Here is a 17,004-nt window from a genome sequence, read left to right on the forward strand (position 1 = left end):
TAAAGACCCTCCTCTCTTGTGATGGAAAAAAAGTGATTACCCAAGGTACAGACACTTGGATAATGGGCTGACTGTCACTCCTCTACATCAGGCACCAGGGGACATGTTCTTGGAGGGCTTTCAGGTTACCATTGGAAATGGAATTGTCTGACACGCAGCATGGTACAAATTGCAGCTCTTCTATTGCAAAAGACCCTGCTAAAATGAATGCTGGAGTGAAGACCAACTTCACGTTTTCCCTCCAGTTTCTGCAAGTCCTTGCAACACCCAGAAATCCATTTCGGTGAAGGATCCCTCCCCGCATGTCTTGCAAAGAAAATCAGCTGCTTGACACAGAGACTGTGAAAAAAAGAGTGGGGGAGCTCTGGATTTGAGGCAACCAGAAGCTAAAGGCTCAATCACTTTTGTTCTGCAGTCTCTTCAAGTGGGAATGAAATTACTTCCCTTCCCCTATCTATTTAAAGGAATTAATGATATTTTCTGTCCTGTCTATCTAGAGAGAGCAAATAATTGGAAGAGAATTGATCTTTTGAAGTAACAACGTCAGCACAGCCTTCCTTCTCCCCTATCCCTTCTTCCCAATTCCTACTTCAGCAGAAGGAAGGTTTATGAAGGAAATTAGTTTCACCATTTGCATACACCAATATATTTAGCTGGTGGCTGTGCAGGTCCAATTAACTCAACTAACAATATGGGTGAAATGAGGTTATTGGATTATACTTGTAGCCAATTAGAGCTGCCACGCTTGAATTACTCCCTTTTTTAACCTTATTTAAAGTTAAGAAAACATGTTGATGGTAAGACTAGATGGCTTTGCTTCCTATGGCTCCAAGGAAAAAATATTTCTATTTTCCCCCAGAGAAGCCTTAGAATCAAAGAAAGTCTGCATATGCAGATGGGTATGTTTTATAGTCAGGCCTGGCTATGCTTGTGCATTTGACCAGAAGTAATGTCTGAAGGCAAACTTGTCCCACATGTGCTTCTCTGGACTTCTACAAGGAAAACAAAATGGCAGATACACCTACACTCCACAGATACACTCCAGTCCACAATGGGCTCTCCCTGCAGGAGATGTGATGCAGGGCTAGTATGGACGTCAGCTCCTTACTATCAAAGGCTCAATGGATAACTTCCTAGTGCAATGAAAGCATGACAATATCTTATTAACAGAGTGTAATTTTTTTCTCTCCTGTAAATAGTAAAGGCCATTTGGGTTCACAAATCACTTTCTCTCCTGCCAGGAGATTTTCCTAATAATATTAATGTCCATTCCGTTTTCAAGTACTTGCAAACAAGAATTAAAGACAAACTTTGTATCATGTTCTGGGTGCATCTGTTCCATATTTCTGACCAGGACTTTATAGCATTCCAGGAGGCATTCTCCCCGCTATTATACCAAAGTTTCATTTCTTCTGCTTAGAAAAGATGAAGTGAAAGATACAACAGAAAGCTCTATACTGAGAAAAACCAAAAGCTTTTGGTCCTATACAGTGGCAGTGGTGGTTTCACAAAACAAACTGGTGATTCAAAAAGTGACCAAAAAGTGCATCAGAGAAACCAATTTATGGGATGTGAAACCACACCTAACTTTATGATGGATATATATGTAGAAATTTTTGAGAAATTTGTGAATGACTTCAAAATAAAGCTAGTTAAACTTATTTCAAAAAGAAAAAAATTCCAGTGTGTCTTGAAATGGACCACATATCTACCTTGTTAAAAACATAGCCAAGCTTTCTGGTGTTTTCCAGATAGAGCAAATTAGATGAACCTGTCGTAAACAGAGGAAAATATTTGAATGCTTTCAAACTGCATTTCATTTCTTCAGTGCCTTGCTTTTCTTGTACTCCAGTATTCCATGGGACAACAGTAAAATATTCCCTTTTTTGTAAGAAGGGGCACTGAGTCACAGGCAGCCGATGACCACAGACCCAGGGAAATAATACCAGTTCTCTTGCTTCCAGCATGGTGCCCAACCTCACTGACAGAAATCTGAGGACAGGAACACTAGGGGTTCAGCCTGCAGAGGCAATCCTTGCCATTTACCACTGGGTTTCCCTTAAATGGGTTTCCTCATCTGCCTTTCAGTGAAAGGACAGGCTTTGGGCTGGGCTGCTGCCCAACCAGAGGCCGAGAAGGTTCTGCACACCTGGGGTCAGCACAGCTGTGACAAGCCCCCCGTGCTGACCCCTCACCGGTGGGGTGCTGCTCTCAGTGCCTCAGCCCCTTCAGGCTCTGTCCCACAGCAGCAATGCTGCTCTGCCAGTGACGGACAGGGGCCACCAGCAAGGCCACATTCTCCTCCTCTCTGCCACACACGGCCATTGTCCTCAGCAGATCCTAATGGACTGGGAAGCTTCCTGAGCCACAAGCCCTCTCATTGTCCGTGGGAAGTGCTCTCGCTTGTCTTTCTCTTTCAGTTGGAACTGCCTGCACACCATTCACTTCCCAGACACAATGCTGCCCTTTGTGGCTGTTTCCAACACTGTTTGGGGAATGCTGTAATGGGGACAGGCCCAGACCGTGAAAGGAAGGGGTTGTGTCAGCCAAAGTGCCTGGCTTTCAGGCGAAGGCCAGGGGGCCAGAAGGCGCCAGTCCTTAATGAGCTTTGCTGGTCTCACCTCCCTCCCCCTCCAAAGGCTTGCCCTGGTGCCGGGCACCAGTTTAAATAAAAGGGAGTTTTAACCTCGTATCTCATGTCTCCTACATGTTTCTGAGCTTCAAAGTGAATCATCTATGTCCCTTCTGAGATTAAGAAAAGCTATAATCTCTATTTTAAACTGAGTGGCTCGTTAAACCATCAATGCTCTGAGTAAAAATTGCCTTCACCAGGGAGCTTCTACACTCCCTAGTATTTCCTTCCTAGTGTTTGAAGCTCTCACTGCTCCTGGGGCTGCCAGAACCAATCCTGTGGGATGCTGAGCTGTCTGTCAGTCTGATGTTATGTCCTCCGTGCAAGAAGACAGTACCATGACACATGCTGACCTCCCAGGGGATCCAGACAGATCCTGCTGTAAACGGAGGCCTCCATCCACAAATAATGAATCAGGATTGGCTCCACTGTCATTTCCTGGGAGCAGTTCTGCCCTCTTGATAAGTGAAATGGCTCCAATAATGTGAATCAGGGCAGAGAAGAGCACAATCAACCATCCGTCTGCAGTACTGACACACAGCACATTAACTGGCTAATTTCTCACTGCATTTTCCTCGATGTTATCCAAAGAGAACAGCAAGGACACCAGAGAAACCAGCTCCCACACAACAGTTTATTAATCACTCACAGTAATAGCTCCTGCAGGAAAATAAACACAGTGGAAAATAATCTGACTTTTCCTAAAACCTGACTTTATTCAGCACAGCTTGTTGGCCACAGGGTGTGATCATATGTTCAAATTCAGGTATACTTTATGGAGGTGTTCTGGTTTTGTGAAACCTTACAGTAACAGCCCTCGTGCGGTAGAGGTTAAGCCAATGACTGGGAAAAGGGATGTGACTCTCCAGAGCAGCAGAGAGAGCCATAGCAGTGTCTTCCACACTGAAATGCACTGGCAACCAACATGTAGAAGAACCCTTATTTATTCTCCTCTGAATTGCTGTGGAACATCCAGTGCTTCCTTTTCCAAGCCAGCAGGCTTTGGCTAGACTGGGAGTTAATATCCAGGCTCTCTTTCTAGCACCATCACATTCTCCCTGGACTAATGCAGAAATATATCACATCACCTTCTGTACTCAGTTCTCTTCTGACCCTTTCCCTAGCTTTCTGGAGTTAGAAATTCGACCTCCTCTGATGGGAGGTGATGGATCCTTATATATCCCCTCACTTCAAATGTTTTTCATTAGAAAGACTGAAATTTGCATCAAAGTATACAAACTACAGTACTGAGCTGACATCTTTTCCTTGGCTTCTCTTGGCGCAAGCTGATATTTGCTTCCTCTGCTATGCCAGTGTATGAGTGAGGTGCAGCTCACAGATAGCTTTGTGTTGGAGAAAACAAAGAACATCCCAGACCACGTTCATAAAGCTTAGGACATCCCCAAAGCATCTTAGGAAACTGCTGGTCTATTTGCACTTGTTTGCTTGGGTTTGTTCTTTTAAAGGTTGCTTTTTAAATCCAAATGTTTTCCCTCTTTGTGTCAGTGCAGACAATTCATGAATGATTGTGCTGGGAGTCCCTTCCCAGGCATGTTTTGCAATGCAGGCCTTAAAAGAGCTTTGCTTGCTCTTCCTTCCCACTGTGAGCCATACCATTGGCATTAACATCTCGCTGGTAAGCTTGATCAGCTCCTGTCCTTCAGAAGCAGCCCAAGGGGGTTCCTCGCCCTGGAGAGACTATTGTGAATACTGAAGGGCTTGCTGAATGCCAGTTTAGCCCAGCACTCCTCTGCCTATTTGCCACCACTGCCTTGGTTTTTGTTTCAAGTAGCTTAGTTTAATGATCCAAGTGACCTAAGCCTCTTGCTAAAGGAGCTTACGATGGCATCTGGGGACACCAAGTTATGCATGTCAGGAAAATGCAAGCTTGATATTTGGGGCATGTTTTATTTTTCCACCTATTCAAATAGAAAAAGACCATCTGGGGCATCAGATATTCATTGTACCACTGAGAAATTTGAACCTTTCTGAATAATTCTTTCACCCTGAGGAAGGAACACAATGGGAGTTGGAGCACTGCACCACTTCCCAGCTACAGCTTCCTATCTGTTGCTGTAAAGGCTGCAGCCCTGAAGATCTTTCTTTTAGACACTACACCTACGGAAAGGAAGGTAAAAGGAAATTCATTCCTCTCTTTTCCTCATACCTGCAGCCCAACTCCTTAAAAGGAAGCCTGAAGGAGGCAGCATGTGCTTCCAACTGACTTTGGAGAAGGGATTTGCTCAACAATCCTTAGTCTCCCAACTTTACACTGTGCCAAAATAATCATCATCATCATCATCATCTTGCTTAGGGTTTCTTACAAGGATGGAGACCGACTCCAGTTTCAATTTCTTCCCAGGATGAAATACAGTATGAAAGCAGGAGAGATGGAAAAATCTATGAGACACAAGAGAGAGGCAGGTGTCTTTGAAGGCTTTTGTGATTGCTTCATGGGGTTTGTTACTGTATACTCAGCACATATTACAGGCTGTTGTGACCTCCAAACTTTTCTGACATTCATGAAAGTCCCTTTAATTACAATGACCCATATGTTCTTCTATCAGGTGACCCCAGAATCAAAATGCATCAAACTTGAACTGCCACCCAATTTTTGATTAGTGTCAGAAGTGACAAGAATCAGATAGCAGAGTGGCTGGAAATAGACTTGTGGAAAACATCTGGATCTGCTTTTCTAAACATCATCTACTGAGAGCTGGGTACCCATTTTAGTCTTGTACAGCATCAAGCGATTGAGGTGTTGAACGTGTCGATGATGAGATAATAGAAAGTTAGGGGTGGTGAGAATTTAATATCCCCCCCTTCAAGATTAAATAGAGCTGTTTGTTTATTTCTTACTGTGATTTATAATGCTCCCATATGTTGCCACTCACATATCATAGGCAGGAAAGAAAAAAAAAAAAAAAAAAAAAAAAAAAGGAGATTAATAGCAAGAGAAAACTAATAAATAAAACATTTCAGTGGACTTTACATTGCCTCCTTTATATGAAGTTGCAATATTCAAAGAGTGATCTACTGAGTGTGTAAATTTGTTAACCTTACATGCCCTTTGTTTTGGATGTGTGTTGCAGTATTCTTCAAGTGTGTCATCCACACTGTTTTTCAAACAACAATAGTGATGATGGTGAAGTGAAGGCCTGGAATCTGGTACCTCTCGCTCATCTTTCTCAACCACCACATCCCTGAGAGCTGCTGCAGGGAAACATTTGTTTTCTGAAGAAAGCCTGGTCTTGAGTGATGTAGCTCTAATCACATCTACGAAGCTGTTCCATTTTTTGTCCCAGGGACACCAAGACATTCACAGCCAAACTACGTGGCTATTAATCTTCGTGTAGGAAAATGACATATGAACAACGATATTAAAAATTGCAACCAACACCCACGTAAATTGAAGGAAAATCGAAGCTGTGATATTAGGTCTGTTAAAGTAAATAAGAACTGAGCTTTTTTCCTTCTTCAACATACACAGAGTACTTGTCCCTCCCTAGATTTCATTTTGCAATGAAATTAGTATCATTATCTTCAGGAGTTAAGTGCTACTGAGTTGTAATTCTTTGCATTAAAATCTGAGGCTCTACAAGGCAAAAATGACCTGCCTGAAGTTGCCTGAGAGCCAGATACAGAAACAGAAATGAGTCTCTGCAGTCCCAATCTGCCCTCTTTGTCAAAATGAACATGGACTAATTTATGAGCTTTTTGAAGCATTCAGCCCACTTCAGCTTTAGATTTTTATTTGGGGGGGAAAGAGTGGTTGTGGTTGGATTGTTCAAAATTATGGGAATTTGCAATCCATAATGCAGCAGAAAATAGAGGGGAAGGCAATACTTTTTATGCCAACTATTATTTCAGCAGTATTGTTGCTTTATCCAGCGCTAGGTGTTATTTTTTTAAATTACCAAGTATGTGGCTGCTTGTAGGGCAGGTGGGTAATCTATGTGTTTGTGTCTGAGGGCAGGCAGAGTCTGAGGGCAGGCAGTGCGTGTTTGTCTGCTGTTTGAATATTTCCTTCTCCAGAAAAGAAGCTGACAATTTAAAAGAAATTGTGACATTCTGAAAAGAGACACAGAGCAGATTTAACTCCTGCAGACCTCAGAGAAATCAGAGGAAATGGAGAAGGAAAATTGTGTTTCTGGCTCTTCAAGCAGCAAAGATCTCTGTTTTGAGGCTTCTTATTCTCACTCAGGTGCTCAAGAACCAGGTTGCTATTTGCACAACACTGCCCCTGACACAATAAACTGTTCCAAACTTGTGCATCCACACATGCATCCCCAGTCACACAAAAGCTTAAAGTGCAATTCAGTCAGTCTCCTACCAGCTAGCATTCTCAGTGGTCAGATAACACTGCTCTATTGCACACATCCAGCCCTTGATCCCCCTGATGTAAAGACTGGAACTGTTTAAAGTACTTCAAGTGGGAGTAGGTAGGTCCTTACCTACAAAAGCTGGTGAAATTCAGGGCATGGTTATGCTGCAGCCACAGTGCGAATCATTGTAAGAAGGACATATCTAACATAGCTTTAAATCTAGGCAACTGTAACTGTGGCAATTCAAAGTTCAGCATGGCCTGTGAAGGAAAACCTTTGCTTGTAGCTATGCAGTTGCAACTAACGCCTTGAAAGCTAGAGCTAATATGTCTCAACTCAGCACAGAAAAAATAAATAAATAAATAAAAAATCTGAAAAAAAATAAAGCTCTGAGTTTGAAAGAGGAAAACATAATAAACTGAATTGTAACTAATGTATTTCAGGCAAGCTGAAGTTTAGGTGCTGCTCATTCCAAAGACAGTTATTTGGGAACTGATTAGAGCTAAGATGTACAGAACAAATCATGGAAGAGCAATCTCATAATGGGTGAGGAACAGATGAAATGACCTAGCGCAGACTCCACATTGAGTTGGAGATTTCTGACCAGTGTCTATTGATCAGTTCTCTTGGTTACGCCATGATAAATCACAATTACTTAAAATGAATAATTCGCAGTATCAAAAGTTGAGTGGGAAAAAATATAAAAGAAAGCATCAGAATCTAAGCATGATATTCACATCATAATTAGGAAAACATTGTCCAACTCATGAAGGAGGATGAAATTCAAAGTTTCTTTGGGAAAGGGAATATACACTTGTGCAGCTCATAGGCAAGTTCACATACTTTGAAGTTCACAATATAAGGACGTGGAAAGTAAATGCCCCGAAGTTTGCTGTTGATAAATGATTGTGCTTCAGAAATGGTAATATAAATGCACTGAGTCGTGAAATGCAGCTAATATAATTAATCTTGCAATATTGTAAATCTGTTGGAGACAGATAACATGAGAATTTTCCTCTACAGTTTCACACTACAGCAAAAACCAATAAAGTGGTGTTTAGAAGGAAGCCTGGAGCCTAAATATTTCCAGGTGACTTTGGTGATTAAAAAAAAATCTGTTTACATTACCTGCTTCAGAAAAACATACATAGAATCATAGAATGCATACATAATGCATAACACTGGTTTGCTCCACCTTGGGAGAACTGCTACAAAATCTACCTGAAGGATAACAATATTCCCTACATGATGTTCATATTAAAAAAAAAAAAAAAAAAAAAAAAAAAAAAAAAGTTAACTGCACCAACATCTGAGAGCTTTAGGGATTCTGGGTTTGTTGTTTGTTTTGTTTTTTGTTTGTTTGTGTGTTTTTTTTGTTTGTATTTTGTTGTTGCCTGTTTTTGTTTCGTCTTTTTGTTTGTTTGTTTTAAGCCATTGCTGTTAGAACATTCATATCTCCAGTTATAGAGCTGAAAATCAATGATTGCACTTAATGCAAACTGGATTTAGGGATATCTGCACCTGTTTCACAGTCAATAAGTTTCTTTATTTCCTGCAACACACATTGCCTTTCTGCAACTCCTCTCGCTGATAGCCAAGAGGAACATCCAGATACCGGTACAAAGACTGGACAACTTCCTGCTTTTCAGCCTTTGATAAAACTTGCTCAGATCAGAGACAAGTAAGCATGAAGAAAACTTAGACTGACATCACAAAAAAAAAAGGCATCCCAAAGAAGCCTGTTTCAAAGTGATATTAAAGCTCAAACAGCTACAATGTGAGAATAAATGAACTATGAACTATGCCTGTGATTGTTCCACAAGATATTCTGATAGACCAATGTGCCCTGGATACGAGAGGACAAGACAAGGAAATACAACTCACACCAAGAAAGGCAGGCTCCGAGTAACACGGTAGAAGGGAACCAAGCTGGACTTTTCTGGGGTACTGTGCAAGAGGGTCTTCTCTGAACCAAGGTCTTAGTTTCTATCTGACCCAGTGAGGAAAATTCTCAGCTCCTTTGGGCCAGTCATGATTCACAGTGCCTTCTCTTCGGCATTATACACCAGGTGAAGCTCCACTGTTTGGTGTATTTGGGTTTCAACATCTAAAATACAATTTATGATGAATAACAGGGGAACAGAATGGTAATTGTGGTACAAGCTCTAGAGGGCAGGATGTGACAGAATAATGAACAGCTTTAAAATGTCTAATCTCAGGTTGGCCAAAATAATGTCATGGGTTTATTTCTTCTTTATAAATATTTTTGCTCGAAAAGCTTCCAGTTAACTGGAGCCTGTCAACTACTCCAACTGAGAACCATTGAAAGAGAGCTGTGCAAAGAGAGGGATTATCACTGATTGGACTGTATGGACATGAGGACATTGCTGACAAACTAATACATTTTACCAACCACAGATGAAAGAAACCAAGAGTTATATTTCATAATCCATGAAATATCACTCTGCAAAAGGAGAGGGTTGTCTCCATAATAGCTTGTATTCACACAAAAAGTTCCCACCTCAGCCTTCAAACATGTTTTTGCAAACTGCAGAATACACGCTGTGAAAGGTAAAGGTTGTGGCTATTTGCATAATCTTTGCACCAGCGAGTGCTGATCAAGAGACAGTCCTGCTTAAGGCCCTATTCCAAACTATTTCTACATCTGCACAGCTTCTTAACTGAAAAGTCAGTACTCTTATTTTCAGTACAAGCCCATTAGTTCCACAGACCCCAAGCTCAAGCCCACACTGGGTAATACTTTCCAGTAATGATACAACCCTTACATAGAAAACTCTCCCATCACATTTCCTTCTTTTCATTTTCATGAGATCTTGGGTCCTAGTTCAACAAATAATACAGAACAGAACCAGGTCACTTCTAAAACCTAGCGAGCATGATTCTCCAAGAGTGTGGTGTCTTTGCTACCAATACCAAACAAAATCTTCTCTAGCTTAATCTAGAGCATGTCGTCTCAGCATAAAGATGTACTTGAAACTGCATGAAATTGGATGGACTTTGCTGTCCCTACACTGACTGTATGCATAGAAACAGGATTGTGAACAGAAACAAGAAAAAGGGGACATAACGTCAGGTTGGATCCATGCCACTCCAGTTCTTGGCTCTTGTTTTTAGTCTCTTTGTGGCTGGTAAAAGCTGAGCAGCCTCCTTTTAGGGTGGACAACAAATTCAGAGCACTGCCAAAATGAGCTGCATTGCCAATCCCAACCTGTGTTATCTTCATGTCTGCTGGAATTAATACAGCCTTTTCTTAGCACAGTGGTTGGTTCTCAGCAGGAGAGTTAGGGGCAGGTAACTCTTTTAGAAAATTCACCATGCAATCATTCTGTTGTTTAAAGGAGAGCAGCAGAGTATAGCTTCCCATTTTCTAGGCACTTCTAGTAGAGTATTTGGTCTCTTCTTCCCTCAATCACCAATGACAACAAGTTTTATTCTGGCCTCATCCTGAGGTTCTGGAGCAAGAACACCCAACAGTACAAATGTTATCAATTTCATTAGGCCTAGCAAAAAAAATAAATAAATAAAATAAAATAAAAGTGTCTCAGCATGTTTTGTAGTCAATCTATCTTGTTTGTATTACATACAAGGCACAATTCCTGTTGTCATTTTTCTTTCCTGGCAATCTAGTATCTTCAATGAAGAAAATCAAGTCTGAACAGCGAAAATTTCGGGACAAACATTTTGTTGAACAGTTGCCTTTTGATCTAAGTTGCTGATACTTACAGAAGCAGCTTTAATCAGAACTGTTTAGGGAAATAAAACCTGAACTCCTCATACAAGCCCCATCTCTGATTGCCTTTATTCATGCAGAGTTGCACTGTGCTCTATAATCAGTCCCACAACAGCATGTTATGCTCTTCTGTTTTCTGCAATACTCAGTAACACAGTAATATCACGGGACATGGCTGCCATTCATTGCACTCAAGTGGATCCAATTCGCCATCGAGCTTTTGATGTGGTCCAATGTCAGCCAAGCTCAAGGAAGGCTAATGTAAATCTAACGTAAAGTGAGGTTGGTTCAGACCAAGCCCTCCCTCTCAATGCCTCTGCATCCTCTGGGGTTAGTTCTCACAATTGTGCCTGTGCTACATTCCGAATGCTGTGCCCTAATTAACTTCAGTGTGAGGATCCAAACTGCAGGAAGCTTTTACTAACAACTGCTAAAACTTGTGCGAGACACTCTCTGTTTTCATCTTCCCTGCATTGCTGTGAATTGGTGACAGAGCTTTATAGATGATGCTGAAACATTTTGAGCCTTTCCCACGTAGCAGCTAGGATGCAGCTTGCTACAGAATGAACCTTATAGTCTCCATCTCACCTTTGCTTTTCATTTCAGCAGTCTCCAAAGAAATGCTTGCAGTGTCAATGCTTTTGTGATGCACAGATTTTGCAGGGTGGTTGCTGTGAGCAGCAGACATTTGCTCTTCATCTTCATTTCTCTAACCACAGTTAATGCAAGGTACAAAGATGCTTCCTCTGAGACAGAAACTGATGAACTAGGATCCCTAAACTAGAGATTACACCTGCCTGTTTTTTACATTTGTCTTGTGTTTGAGACTTATAAATTCATACAAATAAAACAAGGGATGCTAGCAAAATACCCTGACTCCAGGTCATTCCCTTTCTTCTGAAACAGAAAACCAACCTGAAAGGCCTCAGAGAGCTACAATTTAACAGTAAGACAGCAAAATAGTTTTTCAAGAAAAGGACTTGTTCATTTTGCTAAGGACTGTTGGAACAATTTCTTCTTCTGTTATCAAAGCTGACAGGGAACTTCTTTTAACCTGCCACTCAGTCAAAAACTATAGCTGCAAGTTGTGGTTATTTATCTTCATTGGAAAGTTGAAAACTTTGGGGGAAAAAGTTCCCCAAAGCATTCCTGGAAGCAGATTCTATAGATGAATTTTCAGTTCATGACAGCAGGAATTGTTTCACTGGGAGCTTATGGGGGAAAGGATTGGAAAAAAAAAAAAAAAAAAAAAAAAAAAAAAGGAAAGGAAAGAAAAGAAAATGAAAAAGAAAAAGAAAGCAAGCCTCATTATGAATCTTGGTCCAGAGAGAGAGCAATCATGTTGAAAGCAAAAGCAGCAATTTAATATATGCAGAAGATGGGACTTTATTCCACACTCAGAAAAGGGAATGTGCTGCTAATGAAAGTATATTTTAAAAGAGCCAAAAAGGGTACAAAAGGACCCTTTTACATATGTGTAGAATGTGCCTCATCTCTATTGAAATCTGCTGTTAAGAGAAGCAGCAGTCCTCTCCTTCATTTTCTTCTCTGACCTGCAAGTACTTCAGTGTGGTCCTTTCTTTTGGCACTTTAATGACATAGAAAAAGTTAGTAGTGAAGAGACAGCCTGATTAACGAAGGCAGTGATTTCTCTTTTCTGGCTTGGCTGCTTCCCCAGTGCATGCCCAGGAAGCATAGTGTGGAAGATGCCTTGCAACCCTTTCAATCCAACCAAACCCCTATTTAGAGCTGGAACCTCTGGGGAAAACTGATGGGTTAGTAACGGTGTAACCTAAATTGTATGTTGTAGCCCTGGATACAGGGGTACCTTGCCTGCCTTTCCCCTGGGGAACACCAGAGACTCTTCAGGATATGCCAGGTATATGAAAAAGCCAGGAAGTTACATGTGCCTACAGGATATCCAGACCCTTTTGGAGCTAAGTGAAATATACAAAGACATCTCAAATGACACTGGACACCTGAAACATGCCTTTGTGTTGAAAGCTGGTGCAAATTAAACAGTGACAATAAAAACATTCAATTGCATTGATCAATACATTCAATGAACAGGAGGTGTTCAGATAGAAGTTTTAATGTAAAAATGTTGGAAATAATATGCAGATTTAAAGGTATTTTAGAATTCTTACTCTCTTTCCTTCAATCCTCCAGCTATGAGAAAGCAACTTAAATTTGTTCATTGTGCCTGTGCCATGAATTCTGCATTTACTGCTTTCTCTCCCACCAAAAAGTTTTGTTAAAAAGAAAAAACACCTCAGGTATCCACAGTCTCAGTTACTGTTTGTTCAGAAATTTTAAGTCAAAAAAGTTTCACTTTAAAAGACCACCTTATATAATAAAGATTACTGCCTTCTAAAGGCCAAAATTATATTTTAAGATATATACACAAGCAACTTCAGCTGCTTGTTTTGCTATGCATTTGCTGGTAATACTTTTGTTGCTATAGATTAATTTTTCACAAAAATCTCCCAAATGAAGATTAGTTAGATTCAAGCTATGTCAGAAAATGAGGTATTTCAGCTGGTAGAGAACACAAGGTAGAAAATTATTATAATTTTAAACAGAAGAAAGAATGGAACAGAAAGGCTTTCAACTTAAGAGAAAAGTCTGCCTGCTGCAAGCAAATCTTTTTATCAATAATTGCCTATGATTAGTGTTTTAAAATCTGCAAAATCACTGTCTTGTTATTGAGCAGAGATAATGCTGAGTTGAAACAGAAATGCATAATGGAAATAAATACATCTGGATCATTTTATTTCTATACTTACACCTGGACACAGTAAAACCATATACGTCTCTTGGACAGCAGGGACAGCCAGAGGACTTTGCCTGCTGTGAAGGTGTCTTTTGCTCTAGCAGAGCATTAGCCAGAGCCTGGAGCAGCTGGCTGGCTTTATTGGAAGGGTACTTATTGGTGACTATATGAATCTCCTCTTCACCTGCCTTGATGAGCCACAAGTGTTAAAAATGGTGACAGAATTAGGAGAGCCCAGCTACATTAAAATCCTCACCTGATTTGCAGAGCAGTGCACACAGCAGGTATGGAGGATTACTGGGGAGTCACTGGGTCCCTAACAGAAAAACAGCAGCCCTGGTGCTGTACCAAAAGTAACTTATCTTTGACATTGGCTAGTGGTGAATGTTTAGGCAACTGGTGAACAAATTAAAAGCTACTGTTTCCTGAGGACCTTTTCAGAGTCTGTCAATGAACAATTTCAATGTGTTTTAGGTGGGAATTTGCCTCAAGACTAATATAAATAGCAGTCAGTGATGAAGTGGTCTCCAGGAGTATCTATCGCATTCTCGAAATATTCTTTCTATGGATCTTCCCACTGAAAAATAAAATAAAATAAAATAAAATAAAATAAAATAAAATAAAATAAAATAAAATAAAATAAAATAAAATAACTGTTCTGTCTGTGGCACCATTTTCTACCATCATTTTACCACTACCATCTCATGGTATCCACCAATGTTACAACCTCCGCCAGATGAGTTTTCAGCTGTATCCCCATGGCTTAATCTGATGGTTTATGGCTGTCCCACCCATTTCCTTGGTAGAAAATGAATAATGTGTTATATTATTGTATATTATTATTTGATGATATCTATGGTAATGACAGACGATTGGAACCTCTCAGAGTTCTAGTGGAATTTGTGGTTATCCTATGAATTTTAGTAGTCCAATATGTATTGGGGTTGTATTTAGTTAGAGTACATCACGAAGAAAAGGCAGGCTGACTGCATATATCTGAATTCATATGCCACACTGGGCAGTGCTAATGAGAATCTACAGTCCCCTCATCCCAACTGATATACGCATTACTTGTAAAACCCCTGAGCAGTTACTCTTTGTTATTGTCCTGACACAGAGAAGAAGCTGTGTATAACGTGGTAAGGGATCAAGAGGGAGAATGAGCCACGGCCAGCCTGCTGAGTCCATAAATGTGTCCATGCAGCAAGGCAGTGGAAGAGAGAAAGCAACAGCTATAAAAGCTGCAGTGTGGCTGTGCCTGTATTATCCAGCTCTATCAAACTAGTTGTTGAACAAGCACGTAGAAGGAAACATAACAAGATTTTAACAAGTTAGCTAGTACCTCAGCTTTCAACAATTAATAAACAATTGGCACTGTCCCAAACACATGGATAAGCAGTTTTTAACAGTGGAAATTCCATTTTTCCCCATATCTATAACACAAGAATGCCAGAATGTAAAATTACATATTTTATTTATGCTTTTATTTTATAGCAACTATAAGACTAATTAGCAATCCCCTCTTTCCCTACTCTGTATGGAATTTTGTCCAGTTGATTAGCTGAGATTTATTCACTTCACTCATGTGTTTTATTGTTATTTTTAGTTCAGAATCAAAGCTGGAATTGTTAATTCCACCAAAGGAGTGCCAGAATTCATCTTACCATGACAACACTAGCTTTTATCCAAACAAATCTTGAATGGGAGAACTATTTTCTCCACAAAGGCAAACCCTGCACAGTACATGTTCATTCAGGAGTCATGCAATGAGTAATGGAGAGCTATTTCCACGGTTTTCACAGCAAATGAGGAAAATGGACAGCAGATCCCTGCCTAAAGGCAGATTTGCTCAGCAGAACTGACCTGAGAAGTTACATTTCAAAGTCCTGATCTGCAGAACTGACCTCCCAGTTTAAGTACACAAGTAGTCAAATGGGTGTCAGTGGAGCTCAGAAACACTTTTTTACCTCTGCTAGCCTGTAAAAAGTCTGCAGGCAGGTAACAAAAACACACACGGTGAGAAACAGGTTTCCTGGCATCTTTCACAACAGTGATTTAAGAGACCAAAAGCTTCCTCTCCTAAGATAAACACATCTTTCCATAGCAGGAGCTTCAGATTTTGAAGTATTCAACATCAATTGGACACTGTTTCAGGGAGCTTTGAGCTTAAAGAAATTATAGCCCTCTGCTCAGAATGGGCAGCCCAGCACAAACACAAGGAGTGTAAGGGGAAGGGGTGTGCCCAGTCCCCATGGACACCAGAACTCCCACTGTGCATCTTTGAGCCAAGGGAGGAGCCCATTCACCCTTAAAAAATTCCTGGGTTTGGTTCCTACTGCCTTCCTGAAGCTCAGGATACCAGAGGAAAATATATGAGCTGCAGTAAAAATAAAACAAGAAACACTGTCGTCTTTGTAGTTAAAGGCGTGAAGATCATTAAAAGCAGGTGTGGGTGGTGAGACTTTTTTTTTTCCCAGGGCCATATCATTTTATTTTTTTTTTTTATGGATAAAACTGAAAGCTGTTAAAAAAAAAAAAAAAAAAAAAAAAGAAAAAAGAAAAGAAAAGAAAAGAAAAGAAAAGAAAAGAAAAGAAAAGAAAAGAAAAGAAAAGAAAAGAAAAGAAAAGAAAAGAAAAGAAAAGAAAAGAAAAGAAAAGAAAAGAAAAGAAAAGAAAAGAAAAGAAAAAGAAAAGAAAAGAAAAGAATATCTTCTTTTTAATCTCCTTGGAGACAAAGGTTTCCTTACTAGCCAGGTGGCTGTTGGTTCTGCCTTTCTTCAATCTGCAGGACCCAGTTTAGCATCACTGTGTGGTATTTGCATGTATCATTTGAGAAGCTGGGATTTTTAACAATGTGCAAAGTCATCTGTTTTCCCAAGATTATTCTTGTAGCAGAGACAATTTGAGGGAAGACCATTGACTAAAAAGAAATTGAAATGGCTGACCAAAAGGTTTTCTTGAAAATTAAAGGTCTTTGGAAACTCGGGTAGGATTTGTAGCTGCAGGAATAAAAAAAAAAAAAAATCACCATAAACAGAAAGACCCCTGCAGGTTTCACCAGTGGGAAACACTGGGAAGAAAAGAGGCTTTGCAAACATTTCCCACCAGTATCTTGTCCCTTGTCTGGGTACTTGCCCTGTGTTTGGGGTGGAATCAGATGAAGAGTAATTACTCAACAAGCTCAAAAAAAAGAGCCAGAATTGATCATATTTAAACCTCATGTGTTTAAGTTATAGCACACAATTTTAATGAGATGGAAGTGATATTTTTTTGAATATTTTGCATGACTAGTACCATAAACTCACCTTCATAAAAAGAACATGGAAACTATCAGAAACACAAAAAGAAGCCACATCTGAAGCTGAACCAAGAAACCTGTCTGTCTTCATCAAGCCTGCAGTACTTTAGATCTGCAATGTTTCTGAATGGCTGAAATGAACAGAATGGCTGTAGATAAATTACCCTGAAAGCACTCTAAAATGTCAGCACCCACCAGTGAAGAAACTAAATTCAATCTAATAAC

At 40.2% G+C, this 17,004-nt stretch overlaps 1 long non-coding RNA gene across 1 annotated transcript in view; it reads right to left on the minus strand.

Annotated features, from left to right (window-relative positions):
* Positions 1-9,977: 9,977 nt before the first annotated feature.
* Positions 9,978-17,004, minus strand: part of LOC311439393 — a 48,553-nt gene continuing 41,526 nt past the window's right edge. The window contains exons 4-5 of the long non-coding RNA XR_014694697.1: positions 13,495-14,058; positions 9,978-10,430 (exon numbers count right to left, since the gene is read on the minus strand). This is a non-coding gene — a long non-coding RNA (uncharacterized lncRNA). The remainder of the gene's footprint in view (positions 10,431-13,494; positions 14,059-17,004) is intronic.

Source organism: Aythya ferina, assembly GCF_964211825.1.
Source record: "Aythya ferina genome assembly, chromosome: 7".
NCBI classification, from domain to species: Eukaryota; Metazoa; Chordata; class Aves; order Anseriformes; family Anatidae; genus Aythya; species Aythya ferina.